At 38.5% G+C, this 21,417-nt stretch overlaps 1 protein-coding gene across 19 annotated transcripts in view; it reads right to left on the reverse strand.

Moving 5' to 3' along the window:
• FHIT (fragile histidine triad diadenosine triphosphatase) overlaps positions 1-21,417 on the reverse strand; it is a 1,490,910-nt gene that overhangs the window by 1,063,891 nt on the left and 405,602 nt on the right.

The raw sequence follows: 21,417 nt of genomic DNA on the forward strand, positions 1-21,417 counted from the left end.
CCTTTATTCATGCTATCTTTCCAAGCTGAATTTCCTTCCCCCAGTTCTCTCTGCCTTCTCAAATATTTATTTCTTTCACTAATTCAAACACACTTCTCTCAACAAGTCTTTGGTATCCTCTTCAGCCCCAAATAATAGGTCTCGATTTCTAAATTTATTTTCTGAATCATTCAGTTTTGTATCATCTTATGGTGCCTAATTCTTTCTAAATCTAAGTTTCCTCCATAGTGTATGTGGTAGAGACCATGTGCACTTAACCCAGCCAGCAGCATGGAATACAACCCCAAAACATATTGATATCATTGGCGGCCTTAGCCTGTGTTCCCCATCTGACTCTTACATCCCACTTGGGAAAGCAGACCCTAAACAAAGGTTTACAACTGGGTAGTTCATTTTGGGAAAAGAACCCTGGACAATCGAATTGAAGAACTAGGGAGAGTGCAACAGGGAAAAAGGGTATCTTACATTAGATTCCCTAGAAGTACACCCTGAAATGTGTATGCTTGTACAAGAAATTGATTGAAATAGTGCCCCCAGGAGAAAGCTATGGGGAAATGAGGGAGTAGGATGGGCCAAGGAAGAAGCCAAGGGAAGATATGGCTTCAGCTGGAGTCCAGCCATGGCCCGATCCCAAAGTATGGACAAGAGTATGGAGTATGAACAGCACCACAGACTTATTCCCCTTCACAGCTTCAGTTAGTCCCTGGCTGTGGACTGCCCTTGACCAGGCATAGGGGATCCTCTAAGGTATTTCTGGGGAAGTTCGTTTCCCTCAATAGAGGGTAAATTCTCCTGAGATGAGTTCAGCTGCGAGACCGTAGTACCCAACACTCTAAGCAGCTGGGGCATGGGTGTGCTGATCCACTAATGGTGGTCATGGTAGGGAACCAACAGAATCCTCTACAGACGGAAATACCATATAAGTGTACATTCTCAAGTCGATAACAACTACAGGCACCTAGGGCTCAACCTGCTGGAATCTTCCAAGAAAACTTATGCGCTTCAGATGTATATGTATAATGTGTTTTGGACATGTCTGAACAAGGCATGGAAGAGATTATTTATCCACCAACCCCCAGTCCCCATCAATCAGGGGTTTTTCCATGGGCTAATAACTGTCTTATACTTACAGGTTGCCAGTCTCACTCCCAAGGCAGTAGAAAACAGGGATGAAAATAGGGATGCCCAATGACACTTAGGCAAGAGGCTTTAGGTCACACTTGCCCTAACCTAGTTTCCACAGCGATGGCCCTAATACAGAAAGTGAGACAAGAGGATGTGAGATGTGTCACAGGAAGTGTCCAATCCACTAGCTACTTTCCCTAGATTTTGGAGAATTAACTAATCTGTCCTACTGCTATGAATGACAGAAGCCCTACCAGGGGGGCTAACTGGCTTTCTCATTGGCTCCTGGCCTTCTCATTGGCTCCTGGCCTTCTCATTGGCTCGTCTTACGTGTCTTGGGCGGTCTGCCGATACACATTTTCAGTTAGGCAGGTCATGTGACCTTACAGACCAAGGTCATGCAAAAGAGAAATGAAAATTAACTTATTAATCTTATAATAGTATTGGGGTCTCTGTATTTTTCTCAGGGTCCCTGGCACTGATGGTATTATTTCACTCTTTGGTGAGGATTATGTGTGGAATGTTTCATTTAAAAATTCCAGTGTGGTCTCTCATGAGAGCCTGATACGGTAGGCTCTGTATACATACTGGTGATGATCGTAATATGTATATAGCACTAAGTAGTCCCTGAACAACATTTTTAATGGCAAACAGTGATTCCTTCCCCCAACAAATTAAATAAAAATGATAAATTCCTTCATTGAAACAAATCGGCAAAACAGTACATTTCCTTCAATTCCCATAATCATTAAAAAATATCATTTGTGAGGGGTTAGAAACATACATAATATCCAACCTTCCTGTTTAACAGAGCCCAGCAAGGACTCAAATGCACAGTTCATTACTGTCATTATGAGAGAATTTCTGCCAACAAGTTACAGTCAGGTTACTATCATTCAATCATGTTGCTAATAGGAATAATTTCATGGTAATTGTCATATTCTAGACAAGAGAAGAACTCAAATGGCTGTGGAATCATTAATGATTTCTGCTGACTTTCATGGTAAAAATGACAATATATTAGTTGACCAGATGCTGGATCAAGCCATGGGCCATTAACAGGAGGGTGTTCTCAGAATGTTTTCAGAACAAATACCAGCTAGGTTATTTTCAGCTTGCAGACATAATCACATGCATCCCCATCAGATCCACCACTATACTGTCAGACACATCATAAATTAAAGGCTCCACGGGCTCATTATTGGTTCTTATTCATAAAAGCAACACGTTGTCCTGGCAAGACCCAAAATATTAAATGAGCATTTAAAGAAACTGCAAAATGTGTTGTTTTGGAAAAATGAAATCTTCCTTAAAACTATTTACAGTACTGAAGTTTTCAAAATATTCTTCATCCTCAATTTTGCCTCAATATTTGTTTTTCTGGTTTTTTTCTTTTTTCTTTTTTTTTTTTTTTTAAGAAAAGCAAAGAAAAAAGAAACAAATTCCTGCCCTGTCAGGAAAGTTTTTAGGACGAGTCTCTTAGGAACTGGGTGTCATTTATTAATAAACTTAATATGCTGCCTTAAGAAGAACAGAGGTGCCAGCATCAAATAAACAGGCTTCAAACAAACAAACAAACAAAAAACAGGAAATTTAATGTACACTACATTAGTAACCAGGACAACTCTTACTTCCCAGCAATCTACGGCATAGATATGTTGGTATGAGAAAAAGCTTCCATCTTTCCTGAAGCTTCAGAACAAATGTAAAGCTGATTAAAATTCCTCTTCTGTCTTGCCTATGTACAAGGCTGCTCTCCCAATACCGAGCAATCCTGTTTGGAGACAATGGGATGTTTGCCAAACCAGACCGAAATAAATAAATAAATAAATAGGAGAGTTTCGGTTTTCAATTGTTGATGGCATCACCCTTGCCATTTCTGGTGATCAGATTATCCACCTAGAAAGTGTAAGAAAACAAGTCTTCCGGTTAGCACTTACTGGGCGAAGGGCTCAGTTTCAAGAATCACAACTCTGATCGGCGGGGTTGCTCTTTGTTAATGGGAAAAAGCACCATGTGAAAGTGACCAGGGCCCGGTGTGTGCACCGCATGACCTGTGAGCACGAGTTGTGTGTGCAACATGATTCCTTGTGATGACCGCCTATACGGACAGTCATTGTGCCTTAGCGCATTGGTAGCCAGCCGCCGCCAAAAACAGGATGGCATTCTTCCATCGTGATTAGAGGTTTTGTGAGCATTTTGGGATGGGGACACTTTCTCAGTGAAGACTCTTCCGCCCCATTCACGTTCATTCAGCTCTTTCTAGGGGAAGTTAAAAGCTGCAGTGATAATCCCTTAAGGACAACTTGGAAGAGTATAAAAGGTGCAGTGTATAAGCAATTGGATGAGAAAGCCTTTTATGCAGAAAGTTACTGAATGGGTGGCCGAGGGTGGCGTGAGTGGGGAGAAAGAGGGGCAGCTTTTCTTTTCTAAGGTGGGGAGCAGCGGGGATATCATGGTACTTCAATTCCCTTTAATCATCCCGATTCCTACGCTGTCCCTGCCCCTGGTGTCACCTTGTTTTGCAGTGCCAGCTAGCTCCTCCCTGCCATTTTCCCCTCAACGAGGGAGAGAGGAGCAACGCGATTTTTGGTAAGGACCCAGTTTCTCGCTGAATGCCAACTCAGCCAGCTGGCACCGAACAGGCCAAGCCTTCTTCAGAAGGGGTTAGCAAAACCCAAATTAGCATGCTCCATTTTAAAAACTTGCTTTTATTTAAAGACTAATTCATGACAAACAGTGGCTCCCGCACTGAGGTCTGGCGCCCGAGGGGCTGGCACCCAACCAAACACATGCAACTAATTGCCACCCTCGGATGACACGCAACTAACAAGCTCCATTTTGAGGCAGTAGATTCACTAAGAATGTAACCCCGGAAGGCAGCGGAGGCAGAAAAGCTCCTTTCATAACCCTGTCCTAGGCTAACCATGGCAGCAGAGCGCCTGAAAAACACTTTTGTTTCCTTGCACCAACAATTTATCTCCACAGAGGGCTGCAAACATGGCTAACTTGCTGAAAAGTGATCAAGGGCACTGCGATCCTCCTCATGGTTATAGGAGGCAGGGGCTCTGCTTTTCTTTTTGCTCAAGGAAATACACGAAATTGCCTACTATCTTGAAACTCTGCATCTTGTACCATTTGCAAATCTATCAACTCCCCCCAGTACTTCCCCTTACACTTTAGTTCAGATGCTCTCAGGCTTCCTTTATACAAGCAAGGGCTCTGGAGCCAGGATGCCTAGGTTCAAATTCCAGCTCCACCGCTCATTAGTAATCGGCAAGTATTTTAACCCATCTATGCCTCAGTTTCTTCATCTATAAAGTGGGGAAAATATTAGCACCTACATTACTGTGAGTATGAATGAGTCAATGGAATAATGTACATAGGACAATGCCTGACATATCATCACTCTGTTATGAAAGAAGCCCTTTGAGTCTGAGATAGCTCGACCTTATGAAGAAAAAGTTTCTCTTTGCATACTCTGCATTTTAGTCAAAGTCCTTGCTTCCCTGTAAACTCCTAGAAATTCAACCTCTAAGCCTTTGTTCACCATTCTTTCTCTTCTCAACTGTCCTTCCTCCATTGCACAGCCCTGTATGACTAAATCTCATCATCCTCCAAAACCCTTCTTCAATGCCATCTCCTCCAAGGAGACTTCTCTGCCATCCCAGCTGCCATGAATCCCTGCACTCTTGGCATGACCACGGCAATTTCTGCAAACAAATGACTGTGTTTTACTTGCCTGTTATATTTCCTTTTCTAGACTGACAGATCCTTTTGAGCATAATCCATGAGTAACTAGGACATAGTAGAAATTCAGTGAGTATTTGGTAAAGAAGTAGATGGTTGGATGAAAGAATTGCTCTGCATAAATAAGTAGCTTTATAGTATGGTTATGCTGGGAATTACTCAATAGGCAGGATGGGGGAATCTTTTCTTAAGGACTTTCATAGTTGCTTTGGCCCAAATTAAGAGTTCTGTTTAACTTGTCGTTGACTGAGGCTCATAAATAAAATTTATCAGGGAAATTTGTCAATTACCACCTTAGTCAGCTTGGGCTGCCATAACAAAACACCATGGATTGTGTGACTTAAACAACAGAAATTTATTTCTCACAGTTCTAGAGGCTGAAAGTCCAAGATCATGGTGTCAGCAGATTCTGTTTCTCCTGAGGCCTCTCTCCTTGGCTTGGTATGGCTGCCTTTTTGTTCACCATGCCACACGGCCTTTTCTCTGTGTGCTTGCTTCCCTAGTGTCTCTTCTTCTTCTTATAAGGGCACCAGTCATATTGGATTACGCCCCACCCTTATGACCTCATTTAACATTAATTACCTTTATTTTTATTTTATTTATTTATTTATTTTGAGACGTAGTCTTGCTCTGTCACCCAGGCTGGAGTGCAGTGGTGTGATCTTGGCTCACTGCAAGCTCCACCTCCCGAGTTCGTACCATTCTCCTGTCTCAGCCTCCTGAGTAGCTGGGACTACAGGTGCCCACCACTGAGTCCAGCTAATATTGTTTTATTTTTAGTAGAGATGGGGTTTCACCATGTTAGCTAGGATGGTCTCGATCTCCTGACCTTGTGATCTGCCCGCCTCGGTCTCCCAAAGTGCTGGGATTACAGGCGTGAGCCATAGCGCCCGCCCTACCTTTAAAGAGATAATTAAGGTTACCTTTAAAGGTTGTCTCCAAATACAGTCACGTTGGAGATTAAGGCTTCAGCATATCAATTCAGGGAAATACAATTCAGGCCATCACAATGACGTATACATATAGAAGCATGAATATTCTGTTTATTACTTAAGTGCATAGGAGGAACTTAACCATAGGAGGTCCACAAGCCTTTGCTCCTTAAGTCCTGGCATCCTGATCTTCATTATGTTAGCAAACATTCAGACAATGGAAGCAAATGTGGCACTCAAATACACAACTATTTTATCTAGATGAACAATTAAGCTTTCTTTGGAATTTGTGGGATTCAGTTGGGAGGCTCAGCTCCTTCTCTCTTAGAGGCAGGAGAACATTGGCAAGCCAGGCAGCAGCCACAGCCCTGTCTCCTGTTAAAGCCATTGCCCCTCCCAAGAACAAATGGAAATTCCCAGCTAAACTCCTGTGCACCGTCTAGGAGGAGGCTCACTTTGGTCCTTCTAGGATCAATTTATCTGACTCTTTTCTTTTTGAAGGTTGACCTGCAGCTTTACGTAGCCCTGAAACTCTGAACCAGCTTCTCATGCCAGCACTCCTTCCTTAGCCACTTCATAATTCAAATTGCTGTTATCAGCATACGCCATTTTACTGATTTGACTTTCTCACGTTGTTTTAAATCACTAATTTCCTATTAGGCAGATTCCTCACATCAATACCATAAGCTAATGGCTCCCATGATATTTGTTCATATCTTTCTCTTAAGATACTTAACATTTTTTACCTGGTAGGAGGATGATTTATAGGCATATGTGCCTTTTTTGCCAGACTTTTTAACTACTTAAGGTTAGAACTGCATGAAACCCATTGTTTTATCCCAACCAGTGCTTAACATGACATGGCACACATAGCAGAGTCACAGCAAAAGTTTGCTGTAGTTCATATAGACTTTGCCAGGAGTGCATAGAAGGATTAAGCATCAGAAGCAATGCAATCGCAAAGGTATCTCGTACCATCAAGGGGTGAGGCCAACATCTTAGAAAATTAAGATCAAATATCATCCTTCATTTTTAATTTAAGGCTTCTAGCCAGTTGACCCAGAAACATCCCACACCTCCACCATGACTTACCAATTTGTCTGAAATAATAAAGAGGAAAATGAGAGGCTATTAGCTCCACTTCCATTCTCCAGTCAATCATTGCTCTAAATTATTAATCAGTTGAAGTATTGCCAAGAAATTTTCAGGCCTCTCTCCAAAAGTGTAAAGTAGTCATTTTCAAGTGAACAATTAACTATTTTATTCATCTAGAAGTTGTAGAATTTATAGACAAGCTGATTTCTGTGGCTTTTTCCCCCCTTTTGGATGCTGGTGGAGGTGAGAGAGGTCTACATGAACTACAGATAGTGTCCTTTCCATCATTCACTTATTAATAACTAGAATTCTATTTAAAAGGAATGTACTAAAATATTTTCTAGGCTGAAGCAGGAGGATTGCTTGAACCCGGGAGTTTGAGACTAGCCTGGGCAGCATAGGGACACCCTCTCTCTACCAAAAAAAGAAAAAAGAAAAAGAAAAAGAAATTAAATTAGCTGGGTATGGTGCCATGTGCCTGTGGCCTTAACTACTTATGAAGCTGAGGTAGGAGGATCGCCTGAGCCTGAGGTAGAGGCTACAGTGATCCATGATTGTGCCACTGCACCCCAGCCTGGGCAGCAGAGCGATACTCTGTCTCAAAAATAAAATAAAATATTTCCTGACCAGTTCAGCATTTATAATACCGTTCCTAATAGCATGCCACTCCTGACTGATCATTGCTGGCAAAAGCAAAGTGATCAATGGTCACCACCCTGTTTGTTCCCAGGATTAACTTGGTAAAGAAGTACAGCCATGGTTTCTGCTTTTGTGGAGCTTACACTCTAGAGGAGATAGTCAAAAAGAAAGGTAAATAGACAAACGAAACAACTACAGCAAACTTTACAAAAAAAAAAAAAAAAAAAAAAGGGAAAAAAGAGGCTAAGATAAAGAAAGGGGAGGCATACCTTAAATAAGATGTTGATGAAGACCTCACTAGCAGGAATCATCCTCCATGGATCAGGAGAATCCTGAAACTGGGGACCTCATAGGCAGTCCAATCCAAAGTGTGAATAGGCCATGAAGATTTTTAAAACCATATATTTAGCTCTGGTCATCTATTGACCTCGGAGACACAAGATTTCCAGTAGCATCCACTTATTTTGTTCTTGTCATGTTTCACTGCTATGACTGCAATTGCTGAGGGGTAATTTTCTGAGTCGGAGGTGTAGTATGCAATTTGCCTTGTCACTCTCATCTGATGCTCATTAATAGTCCCAACTTTTATGTAAGTGATGTACTTTCAAAGGAAGTGTGATATGTGGCTAAAAATGTTGATTTTTTCTTTTATACTTTTGTTATTTTTTTAAAGGAGAAAAAGTGAGCACTATTTTTTTTTTATTTCAACTGTATCTTTTCAAGGTTCCTTATGCATATATTTTGATAATCTTGTCTATGAGAATGAAGCCTAGGACAATTAAATATCCTTTAATTTTGAGATGTATATTCTGGAAATACCTACATGACCATCCTAGGCTTTAGGGTCATTTTCTTTGAAAGACTCAACCCCATAGTATATCAGATATACTTACAGGTCAAAAGGCAAAATTGCAACAAATTTAGTTTAAAGACCTTAATTGGCTTTTGTCTGTGATTCTAGAATCAGACAAAATTTCATTGTATAAAAAAGAATGAGTGTTCCCATGAGCTGAGCAGAGGAGGTTTCCCTTATAGCTAGAAAAGGGATGAAGAAGGCAGAAACAAAGAATCAAAAACAAATTGGTTGTTTCCAAGTTACTTTCCTTGTAAAGGTTAAAGCAGAGGGACAGCCTTATCATGCTGGCTACAACTGGTCTAGTTGAGGATTTGGCTGCTAGTTCTCCCCCCTGATTTATTGGAAGGTCAGATGAAAAACTTAGTTTTGGCTTGGTGGCCAAAACTTCAGCATGAGTAATTCCATTTTGGTTTGGTCTGTTGAGCTTGGCACAGGAGTTCAGTCCAAACCAATGGACTTCTATAAATTTTATTTGACATACACGAAACGGTTTTTGTACGTGCAATCTGTGAAAAATATTTTTAGACTTTTGCATTTAAAATTATTTGCTTATGTATAATTTGGTTAATTTAATTTTTTAAATTGCCTATAATTTCCCTGTAATCGTCATGTAGTTTCAGGAATTCTTAAGAACTGAGAAAAGCTAACTCATAAAATGTCTCTAAGAGTATACAGTTTAATAACTATTAAATTTAGTGATCATAATAGCATAAAATTTCATTTATTGATGTATCATTAAATATGACATTGTTTGGATTGTACAATTTCTGCATAAACTGAAATCAAAGTAATTTTTCTTTTTCTTTTAGTTCTGAATATTTTCAGAGGCCCTTGAAAAACACATTGGCCCTGGTCATTAGGCCCTGGTACCTAAAGATTAAAGAGGCAATAGAATGTGTATTCCCAGGTCTTACATGGCACGTGATAGTGGGGGTCTTTTTTCCCTAAATAAAGTTGATGCTATTATAACCATGCATGACTCCTGTTAGACCCAAATGAATGTACCAAAATCCTTACCATTTAAAAAGCATAAAAAACCTTGCCCTCAGTTTACTGTGATTTGCACACTCTCCTCTGAAGTTTCACTGAACCCCACTTATAAATATCACCTTGCTTCTTTGGGAAATTCTCAAACCTTAGTACGTAAGAATCACCCAGAGCTCTTATTACAAACAGAGATTCCTGGGCCCTGACCCCCAAGAATCTTATTTAATAGATCTAAGTGGAGCCCAGAAATCTGAGTTTTTAACCTTCTGAAACCTTAAAGGTTGTATAAGCCTTTAGAAAACGTAAGTTGATGTGAGCAGGGTTGATGATAACAGCTGGTAAGATTAGTCTTGACTTGAGCTACTGGACAACTCAAGTCCATTTAGTCTAGTATCTCTCAACCCTGGCTCATACTGGAATCCCCTGGGGCTTTTAAAGCACTTTACCCCCAAGGATTCTGATTTCTTCTGTATGGGCATTGGTATCTTTTAAAGCTATCATATAAACAAATTGAGAAACCTTACTAGCCTAAGGGCATTTCTGTCAGAAAGGATTAACCCACACACTGAGGTGATGATAAGGCCTAACCCTTCTACAAAATGCAAACCCTGAAGCAGAGATTTAGCAAGACCAAAATCCATCTGGAGCTCTTGATTCCCAGTTTGTTTCAGCCTCAACACACCCAAGCTGGCCTTACAGTTACAGCGCAAGAGAATGAACCCTTCCCTTTAGTTTTCATCAGCTGGCAGAATGATTTAGTAGCTCTATTATAAAAGCAACTCCATTATAATTACAGTGTTTGAATTATAAACAAAACAAGAAAAATACAGAAGGAATAGTGCTTTAATCAAAACTATAAAACAGAACAATTTCTGGCTGTAGTTAAAAGCAAACTGAAATATTAAGAGTAAGCTCTCCAGCCCTTTGATTCTTGCCTCTTTCCCATAAGAGCGACACTACACATTTTTTCAATTAAGCAGTTTGACAACCTGAAGAAACCCACAGTGCATGATTTAATGAGCATATACTGTGTGCGTGGTAATCGGCAAGCTGACAGTTTGCTCATTTCAAACTGACAAGAGAGCACTACACATTAGTAGAAAGGTTTCTTGGGTCTCTTTTCATTAAATAAGCTTTACAGTTGAGGAACATTCCAACTGTATTGGCAAAGCTGTCACTAATGGTCCCCAGGCAACCTTAACTCTCTGTCACTCTCTAAGTCCTCAAGTCTTGATGAAGAAATTGCTTCTTAAAAAACAAAGCACAAAAACAAAATATAGATATTTAAAGTTCTCTGGATGTTGTCAGGGGCGATGTGGAGCTTTCTGAGCCATGACTCCACTGGTGATTTCACAGTACATGAATTCTAACCCAGTATGTGCTGGTTCTTCATGCAGACCACTTTATAAGCTGGAATTATTTTTAGAAATAATGCCAAAACTGTTAAGTTATTCAGTAGTTTAGAAATGATTCAGTGTACTGGAAGAAACACAGGCCTTGGTGACAGAGAGATAGAGGTTCAAATTCTGACTAAAATACTTCTCTGTGGCCTTGGTCTAATTACATCATTTCTCGGGGGCTCAGTTTCCTAATTTATGAAACATGGACAATAACATCCGCTTTGTATGAAGAAAATCATAAAAGTCTTTCGCACAGTTACTGACAACACAGGGATACTTAACTACAGACCAGTTGACCCGCAGAAATTCAGAGTATGGGGTTTTAACAAAGCTGACTGTCCTCAGATTTCTACCATGAGCCTTTATTGGAGTTATATAAGAAGAAAAACAGTAATCTAATATTCATTCACAAATATGATTTTATTTAATCGTATTAAGATTCTGAATTTTAGGTGTTATTACACCTCTTTTTATAAAATCTCAGAAATAAGAAGGGATCTTAGAGGTCATATGAGGAATTTCTGACATTTTAACTTTTCTGATTACAATAATATGAAACTTTTGTTTCCCTCTTTGCTCTGCTTGTCAGAAAACTCAAGAATGAATTCTCATGCTCAATGTATGTTTGCAACTCTATTAGCAATAGCGGTTAGCAGATTTGTTTCCTGATTTTCTACATATATGTTAGTAACCTTATTTAAAATAGTTTATAAGCTACCCTGAAGGAAGTTGAGATTTCTTAGCTAAGTAATAAGATCCATAACAAGGATCCAAGTCACCCGACTCCAGGCTAGGGGACCTCACCTATAACATGGAAATGGCATAGAAAACCCCACAAGCAAAGTAGAGTGAAGCCATAGCTTATTGCTTGGGTCCTATGTCATGAAGAGGATCAAACATATTAGCCTTCTAGTTACAAGGAAAAAATATGGAAGCTTCAGGGTCCTTATCTCTAAAATAGGGATGATATATATTTCTAAGATCATTGTAAAGATTTAGAGAATATTTTCAAAATCAGCCAGCGTGGCATTCATTCGATACATAGTAACATTTTAAAAGTCTGAAATGTTGACTTTAAGAAATAATTGTAGTTATATTAATTACAAGTAAAACACAAACGCATAGACCCTTAAAAATCATTTAGAAATCATTTATCCCTCCAAACTTCATGCACTGCTGTAAAATTCTGCCCCAGGCTAGGTGAGGATCCTTACTTGCTGTTTTTCTCTCATGTCACAGAGTACATGGAAATCTGGAAAAGTTGTCCATAAATTCCAAATTCTTACTATAAACATGTCTATTGGAAATACAGACTCTTTTTTTTTTTTTTTTTTTTTTGAGACAGTCTGGCTGTGTTGTGCAGTGGAGTCATCTCAGCTCACTGCAACCTCTGCTTCCTGGAGTCCAGTGATTCTTTTGCCTCAGCCTCCCAAGCACCTCAGACTCCCAACCAGCATCATGCCTGGTTAATTTTTGTATTTTTAGTAGAGATGGGGTTTCATCGTGTTGCCCAGGCTGGTCTCAAATTCCTGGCCTCAAGAAATCCACACACCTTGGCCTCCCAAAGTGGGATTGCCACTGCACTCCAGCCTGGGTGACAGAGCAAGACTCCGTCTCAAAAAAAAAAAAAAAAAAAAAAGAATATACAATTGTGACATTTTCAGGTTTAATAGTTTATACTTTAGGGTACTCACAAAACTGGGCCCAAATCATGGTCTACCTCTACGTGAAATATCAAACTTCCCTATCTCTCACAGCCATTGACTATATCCAGAATGTAGTCAGATACCATCAAAATGTTCATTTATCTTCAAGGGAATCCACAAAATAGCACTGTAGTTTCTCATATGCATACCCTAACAAAAATGAGTCAGTGGTGTTACCCCAGAGAAAAACGATGCTGTGCGGTGGAAGAAGTTTGGAAACAGACAGATTCACATTGAAGGTTGGCTGTGCTATCCATTAGTTGTATGACATTGGGCAACATAGTATGAACCTCTTACAGCCACAGATTCTTCCACTGACAAATGGAGGAAACACTTTGAACTTATATAAGTATTGTAAGCAGGGGTTATGTTATGATTTAAATGTCCCCTCCAAAAATTATGTTAAAATTTAACTGCCATTGTGATGGTATTAAGAAGTGGGACCATCAAGAGGTGGGACCATTAAGAGATGATTAGGTCTTGAGAGCTCTATCTTCATAAATGGATTAACATCATTATGAAGAAAGTAGGTTTGTTATCATGAGTGAGTTATTATAAAATGAGTTTGGCCCTCTCATTTGCTCATTTTCATTTTCTTTTGCCCTTCTGCCTGCCTCCATGGAATGACCAGCACAAAGGCCCTCACCAGATGCCAGCACCATGCTGTTGTACTTCCCAACTTCCAGAACCATGAACCAAATAGATTTATTTTCTTTTATTAAATTGCCCAGTCTCGGGTATTCTGTTATAGCAGAAACAAATGGACTAAGACAGATGATATTTAAAATATTTAACAATTAGTATGGTAAAGGCACCAACCAGTATAGGCTTAATGCCTGTTCTGGTGCATACTAATTAAATATGAATTCTGTTTGAGGAATTATGAAGGCATCCAACTTGATCCTAGATCATGGGAGGTGCTTAAACATATACAATGCATTAAATGAAGCAAACACATGTTGTAAAATATTATAATAAAAAACTTAGCAGCAGTTATACTGAGCTCTCTATACTCTCCAATTATGTTTTTTCACCTGTGTTGAGTTTTTATTCCATGATTTTACTAAATGATTGTTACCTTAAAGTGATGAGCCACTTGTGTCTTTTGACTCATGATTGAGATAGTCCTCAAACAATTCTAGATTCAAAAAGACATAAAGTGATCTCACTTGGAATTTTATCAAGTCTATATTCATGTATAATCCTTATGTCTTCTTACTATAATGACTCCTTTATTATGACACTTTCTTCTTTATCTTTGATAATATTTTTTGTCTTAAAGTTTAGTTTGTCTGATATTAATATAGCCACTCTAGACTTCCTATGCTGTTTCCATGGTGTATCTATTTCCAGCAATTTATTTTAAACCTATCTGTGTTTTTACATTTAAAGGCTATCTCCTAACAGAATATAGCTGTTCTTGCTTTTTTATACATTCTAATCATCTCTGCATTTTTTGGATGTTTATTTATTTTTGTTTGGTTGGTTTCTTTGCCCACAAAATTTATTCATTTTGTCAATCATTTGAAAGTAGCTTACATTCATAAAGGTTGGGCTTAGGTCTTTTTGAAAAAAACCTCTTTCATCTGTTTCTATTTATTTTTTTTTTCAACTTTCATTTTAGATTCAGGGGGTACATTTGCAGGTTTGTTACCTGGGTATATTGCATCATGCTAAGGTTTGGGGTATGAATGGTAGCATTACCCAGGTACTGAGCATAGTACCCACCATTTGGTTTTTCAACCTTTTTCCCCCTCACTTCTTCCCTGCTCTAGTAGTCCCCAGTGTCTATTGTTACCATCTTCATGTCCACAAGTACCCACAGTTTAGTTCCCACTTATAAGTGAGAACATGTGGCATTTTGTTTTCTGTTCCTGCATTAATTTGCCAGGATAATGGTGTCTAGCTGCATCCATGTTGCTGCAAATGACATGATTTCATTCTTTTTTATTGCTGCATAATATCCTATGGTATATATGTACCAAATTTTCTTTATCTGATCCACCATTGATGGGCACCTAGGTTGAGTCCATATCTTTGCTATTGTGAATAGTGCTGTGACAATGAACATGCAAGCACGTGTGTCTTTGGTAGAATGATTTGTTTTCTTTTGGATCTATACCCAGTAAAGGAATTGCTGGATCAAATGGTAGTTCTGTTTTAAGTTCTTTGGGAAATCTCCAAACTGCTTTCCACAGTGGCTGAACTAATTTACATTCCCACCAATAGTGTATAAGCATTCCTGTTTCTCAGCAGTCAGCAGTTTCACCAACATGTTTTTTTTTGTTTTTTGTTTTTTGTTTTTTGTTTTTTTACTTTAGCTGTTCTGACTGGTGTGAGATGGTATTTCATTGTTTACTTTAGCCGTTCTGACTGGTGTCAGATGGTATTCCATTGTGGTTTTCATTTGTATTTCTCTGATGATTGGTGATGATGAGCATTTTTTCATGTTTGTTGGCCACTTGTATGTCTTGTCTCCCTTTGAGAAGTTTCTGTTCATGTCTTTTGCCCATTTTTTAATGGGGTTGGTTTTTGCTTGTTCAATCATTTAAGTTCCTTATAGATTCTGGATATTAGACCTTTAGTGGCTGTGTAATTTGTGAATATTTTCTGTCATCCTATAGGTTGTTTACTCTGTTGATAGTTTCTTTTGCTATGCAGAATCTCTTTGGTTTGATTAGTCCCACTTGTCAATTTTTAGGTTTCTTGCAATTGCTTTTGAGGACTTAGTCATAAATTCTTTCCCAAGGCTGATGTCCAGAATGGTGATTCCTAGGTTTTCCTCTAGGATTCTCATACTTTGAGTTCTTACATTTAAATCTTTACTCCATATGGAGTTAGCTTTGTATATGGTGAAATGTAGGGGTCCAGTTTCATTCATCTGTATATAGCTAGCCAGATATCCCAGCACCATTTGTTAAATAAGGAATCCTTTCTCCATTCCTTTTGTTGACTTTGTTGAAGATCAGATGGTTGTAAGTGTGCAGCTGTATTTCTAGGTTCTCTAGTCTGTTCCATTGGTTTCTGTGTCTGTTTTGTACCAGTACTACACTGGTTTGATTACTGTAGCCTTGTAGTATAGCTTGGAGTTGAAAAATGTGTGCCTCCAGCTTTGTTCTTTTTTGTTTAAGTTTGCTTTGGCTATTCAGGCTCTTTTTTGACTCCACATGTACTTTATAATAGTTTTTTCCAGTTCTGTGAAATAAGGTAGGGTAGTTTTATAGGAATAGTATAAAACCTGTAGATCATTTTGGGCAGTATGGCCCCATTAATGAAATTGATTGTTCCAATCCATGAGCACGGAATGTTTTTCCATTTGTTTGTGTCATCTATGATTTCTTTTAGCAGTATTTTGTGGTTCCCCTTGTAGACATATTTCATCTCCTTGGTTAGATGTATTCCTAAGTATTTTATATACTTCTATTTTTTCCGGCTATTGTTAATGGGATTTCCTTCTTGATTTGGCTCTCAGCTTGAACATTATTGGTGTGCAGAAATGCTACTGATTTCTGTACATTGATTTTGCGTCCCAAAACTTTACTGAAGTTGTTTCTGAGTTCTAGGAGGCTTTTGGTGGAGTCTTTGAGTTTTTTAGGAATAGAATCATATTGTCTGCAAAGAGAGATAGTTCAATTTCTTCTTTTCCTATTTAGATGCATGTTATTTCTTTCTCTTACCTGATTGCTCTGGCTAGCACTTCCGGTACTATGTTGAATAGGAGTAGTAAGAGTGGACATCTTTGTCTTGTTCCAGTTTGCAAGGGGAATGCTTTCAGTTTTTGCCCATTCAGTATGATATTGGCTGTGGTTTTATCATAGATGGCTCTTATTATTTGGAAGTATGTTCTTCATTGCCTAGCTTCTTGAAGTTTTTTATCATGAAGGGATGTTGGATTATAGCAAAAGCTTTTTCTACATCTATTGAGATAATTCTAAGGCTTTTTAAAATCCTATTTATGTGGTAAATCACATTTTTATTTGCATATGTTGAACAAAATTTGCAAGCCAGAATGAAGCCTACTTGATCATGGTGAATTAACTTTTTGATGTGCTGAACTGGGTTTGCTAGTATTTTGTTGAAGATTTTTGCCTCTATGTTCGTCAGGGATATTGGCCTATTGATTTTTTTTTTCATTGTGTTTTTGTCAGGTTTGGTATCAGGGTGAATGCATAGAATGAGTTTGGGAGAAATTCCTCCTCTTCAATTCTTTGGAATAGTTCAGTAGAATTGTACCAGCTCTTCTTTGTACATCAGGTAGAATTTTGCTATGACACCTCTACATTTTAGAGTCATTAGTCCATTGACATTTAATCTGATTACTGATCTGGTTGCATTTAGAGCTGTAAGTTTATTATTTGTTTTCTGTTTGCTCCTCTGCTTCTTGTTTTTCTTTTTCTTCCCTCTGCAATCTTTGGATCTTTTTTTTTTCTTTTAATTTAGGATTCTATTTTATCTTTGGATTTTCAGTGGTTGTTCTAGGAATTAAAACATATATTCTTGATCTTTCACAGTCTACCTAGATTTAATTTTATACTATCTTACATAAAATTGAAAAACTTTGCAACTGTATAAATCCATTTGCCACCACCTCCATTCTTTATGCTATAAAGTCATATGAATTACATCTATACATATGACATCACAAACACCACAAGACAATGTTATAATTTTTGCTTTAACAGGTCCTGTGTATGTTAAAGATCTTATCATGAAAAATTATATTTACAATTTCCAATTTTTTTTATTCCTTCTTGAAGACTTAAGATTCCATCTGGTGTTATCTCACTTTAGCCTGAATAATCTTTCCTTTAGCATTTCTGTGGTGCAGGTCCGCTGACAATAAATGCTCTTAGTTTCCTTTTATCTGAAAATGTCCTTAATTTGCCTTTACTCACAAAGGGTATTTTCACTACATGTAGAATTCTGGATTAACAGTTTTTTGCTTTTTTTCCCCCCTCATTTGTACTTTAAAAATATCATTTCACTTTTTCTGGCCTTTATAAATTCTGACGAGACGGCAGTGTTCATTTAAAGCATTGTTCCACCAAAGATACTGTGCCATTTTTCTCTGGCTACTATCAAGATTCTCTCTTTATTGTTGGTGCTCACCAGTTGGAATACGACGTACCTATGCACAGTTTTCTTTAAATGTATCCCATTTGGGGTTCACTGCATTTCTTGCTCTATGCATTTATGTATTTCACCAAATTTGAAAATTTGGGCCCATTATTTCTTCAAATATTTTTTCTGTTTCATTCTCTTTCTCTTCTCCTTCTGAGACTCCAATTACATGTAAACTAGGCATTTTAATTTCTGTTACACAGGTCCCTGAGTCTCTGTTTATTTTTTCTATTCAGTTGTTTTAAGTCTTTTTTTCTTTCAGTTCTTCCAAAAGAAAATTTCTATGGATCTCTTTAAGTTCACTGACACTTTCCTTTTTTACCTCCAGTTGCTGTAAGTATACTCAATGAGTTTTTATTTTGAATATTGTATTTTCAGTTTTCAGAATTTCTATTTGGTTCTTTTTGCAGTTTCTGTTTACTACCTTCTTATTCATTGTGAGTTTATTTTCCTATTATTTGTGGAGCATGGTTATAATAGCCACTTTAAAATCTTTGTTAATTCCCACATCTGGCTCATCTTGGAATTGGTCTCAGATAATTGCCTTTTGTCTTCAGAATGAGTCAATTTTATTGGGTTTTCATAGATCATGTAATTTGGGCTTGTATGATTTGCAAGTATGTATGTTATGGTATGAAGAGTTTGAATCCTGTTACAGTTTTCTGAAGGGTATTGATTTATTTGTTTTAGCAGGCAATTAGTTATACTCAAATTTCAAACTATCTTTTGGGTGGCAGCTCAAACTTCAGTTCAGTTCTTTTAACTTTGTGATAATTTGTGTCTGCTCCATCCAAGAATATACACATGACATATACCTCAAAATTACATGACGTGACCTCACTTGGAATTTTATCAAGAGCATATTCATCTATAATTCTTACACCTTCTTAATATGACTTACTATTATGAAATATTCTGCTTTATCTCTGGTAACTCTTTTTGTCTGAAAGTTTAGTTTGTCTCACATTAATAAATCCAAGAGTCAGCCAGAAATGGGGGTAGTGTTTATATACAGATTTGGGAGCTTCCCCTCTCTGCCTCTCCTCTTTCCAAGATTCTAAATTCATTTTCCTGTGGCTATGATTGCCCTGAACCTTGTTCTTTGGGTCTTCAAACCAAAAACACTGTGAGTTTTCTATTGGAGGCTGGCCATCTGAAGTGACATTAATTTTAGCCTGCTTTCAGTCTAAAAGTTGTAAAATGGGAAACTCACTCTGGACAGATCTGTGCTTCCAAGTTTTGAATTTCAGCTCCCTTCCAGAATCTTTCTGCTTATTTTTATTCTCTAGTAATTTCTTTTTTTCTTTTTTCTTTCTTTTTTTTTTTTTTTTGGTCTTTTGGTACTTTATAGTTGATATCTGTGAGAATTGCAGGTCCAGTAGAACTTACTTAGCCATACTGGAAATGGAAACAAGTAAAAACATTTAGGAAACATTGCTTTGCATTTCCTAACACCTCGCCTCAAAATACTTAACCTCCATCCATTCCCTCATTTAGTGACATTTGAGTTTAGTTTTAAGTAGAAATAGAAGCCAAGGTCAGGGCTTCCTTGATCATCTTGCCAAGTACATGAGAAGGCTTGGAATGAAAACACAGCATAAAGTTAAATGATAGAATGGTAGAACATCAATCAATTCTAGCTCTTAGACTGGTGGCATTTAATCTCAAAGCAATGAGACTTATACAGAATCATGACTATCAGTGATAATCTACATGGTACTTGGCCACGTTATTTTACCTTATTTCTTTGGTCTCAGATATCTCTAAATCCTGACTCATTGAAAACTGCAATAGATAATATCCCAAGAGAAATACAATACTGAAAATCCTAAAATGCCAATCCAGAGTTGGTAATTGCATAATTCCTTCTAATCACAATCATTATGGCTTCCATTTCTTGAAAGATTTGTATACCAGCCACCTTGCTAACCACTTTACATAAATCGTCAGTTAATCCTTCACAACTATTCTTTGCAGCAGTTCCCTAGAATAACTAGCTTCATTTTATGGAGGAAGAAACCAGAGTTCCGAGAGGTTGAGTTCACTAAGAGCACACAACAAACAGTAGAACTCTGAGTCTGTCTGTGTAAAGACAAGAAATAGCAAAGGGGTTTTGGAGACATCGGGCACATATCCTTCACTATTAGGAGACAAAATATACGTCTTTCTAGGAGTAAGTAGGGTTTCTAAAACTTAAATAGTCTATAGTTCTTTTTTTTTTTTGAGATGGAGTCTTGCTCTTTTGCCCAGGCTGGAGTGCAGTGGCGCGATCATGGCTCATTGCAAACTCTGCCTCCTGGGTTCATGCCATTCTCCTGCCTCAGCCTCCCGAGTAGCTGGGATTACAGGCACCTGCCACCACACCCGGCTACTTTTTTGTATTTTTTTAGTAGAGACGGGGTTTCACTGTGTTAGCCAGGATGGTCTTGATCTCCTGACCTCGTGATCTGCCCGCCTCAGCCTCCCAAAGTGCTGGGATTACAGGAGTGAGCCACCGTGCCCTGCCAGTTTTTTTTTTATCAGTAATTATTAATATTAAAATGCCACCTTTCCAGAAACAATATATTTTATATTGACAGCTTTTATGTTTAAAAAGAGCCTTCTTGATGGGCGCAATGGCTCATTCCTGTAATCCCTGCACTTTGGGAGGCTGAGATGGGTGGATCACTTGAGGTCAGTAGTTCAAGACCAGGCTGGCCAACATGGTGAAACCCTATCTCTACTAAATATACAAAAATTAGCTGGGTGTGGTGGCTTGTGCCTGTAATCCCAGCTACTTGGGAAGCTGAGGCGTGAGAATTGTTTAAACCCAGGAGATAGAGGTTTCTGTAAGCTGAGATCGCACCACTGTACTCCAGCCTGGGTAACAGACAGAGGGAGCCTCCGTCTAAAAAAAAAAAAAAAGCCTTCCTTCAGAGCTTAAAACACTAACCCAAACAATAACAAAAAGGATCACATAATTATATGCAAAGGCTCGTATGAAAAAGCACATAACACCAGTGCTCCATTTTGCCTTATTTCATTTACTGCCTTTAAATTTTCTTTGTTTTCCAGGTAAACTACCTAAAGATGCCTGCCTCATCCCATGACAAGATGCAGCAATGTCTCACAGTTCTACAACTCTAGGAGCAATCCTGCCTAACTTTGCAAATTTTGCATAAACCATGGGTTTCAAGTGACTGTGGAATGAAAGGGAAAGGGAAGGCGGCACGAAGGATAAGCTGGTTGACATTGTAAAGTGGATACAGGAAACTGGGTCTCAACTGGAAGCAGAAAAAGGAGCATAGTATCTTTGTGTTCTGGCACATAGGATTATTCAATATACATATTATTATACATGTTAAATTGTCTGAGACCTGGGAATGAGAGATATTGTTAAAGGTGTAAAGATGAGATGAAGTGACAGAAAAGGAAAGGAGTAAATATGAGTCCTAGGGAGGGGTTACATGAGCACGGTCCCCTGACGACATGCTAGAGATTACCAGGTTAGTGCATTGCTCCTACTTTATTGCTATTATTATTATTTTGGGTTTTTTTGTGGCAGTGTCTCACTCTGTCACCCAGGCTGGACTGCAATGGCACGATCTTGGCTCACTGCAACCTCCACCTCCCGGGTTCAAGCAATTTTCCTGCCTGCCTCAGCCTCCTGAGCAGCTGGGATTACAGGCACCCACCACTGCTTCTGGCTAATTTTTGTATTTTTGGTAGAGACGGGGTTTCACCATGTTGGCCAGGCTGGTCTCAAACTCCTGCCCTCAAGTGATCCACCATCTCGGCCTCCCAAATTGCTGGGATTATAGGCCCTT

Source organism: Macaca mulatta, chromosome 2 (assembly GCF_049350105.2).
Source record: "Macaca mulatta isolate MMU2019108-1 chromosome 2, T2T-MMU8v2.0, whole genome shotgun sequence".
Lineage (NCBI taxonomy): Eukaryota > Metazoa > Chordata > Mammalia > Primates > Cercopithecidae > Macaca > Macaca mulatta.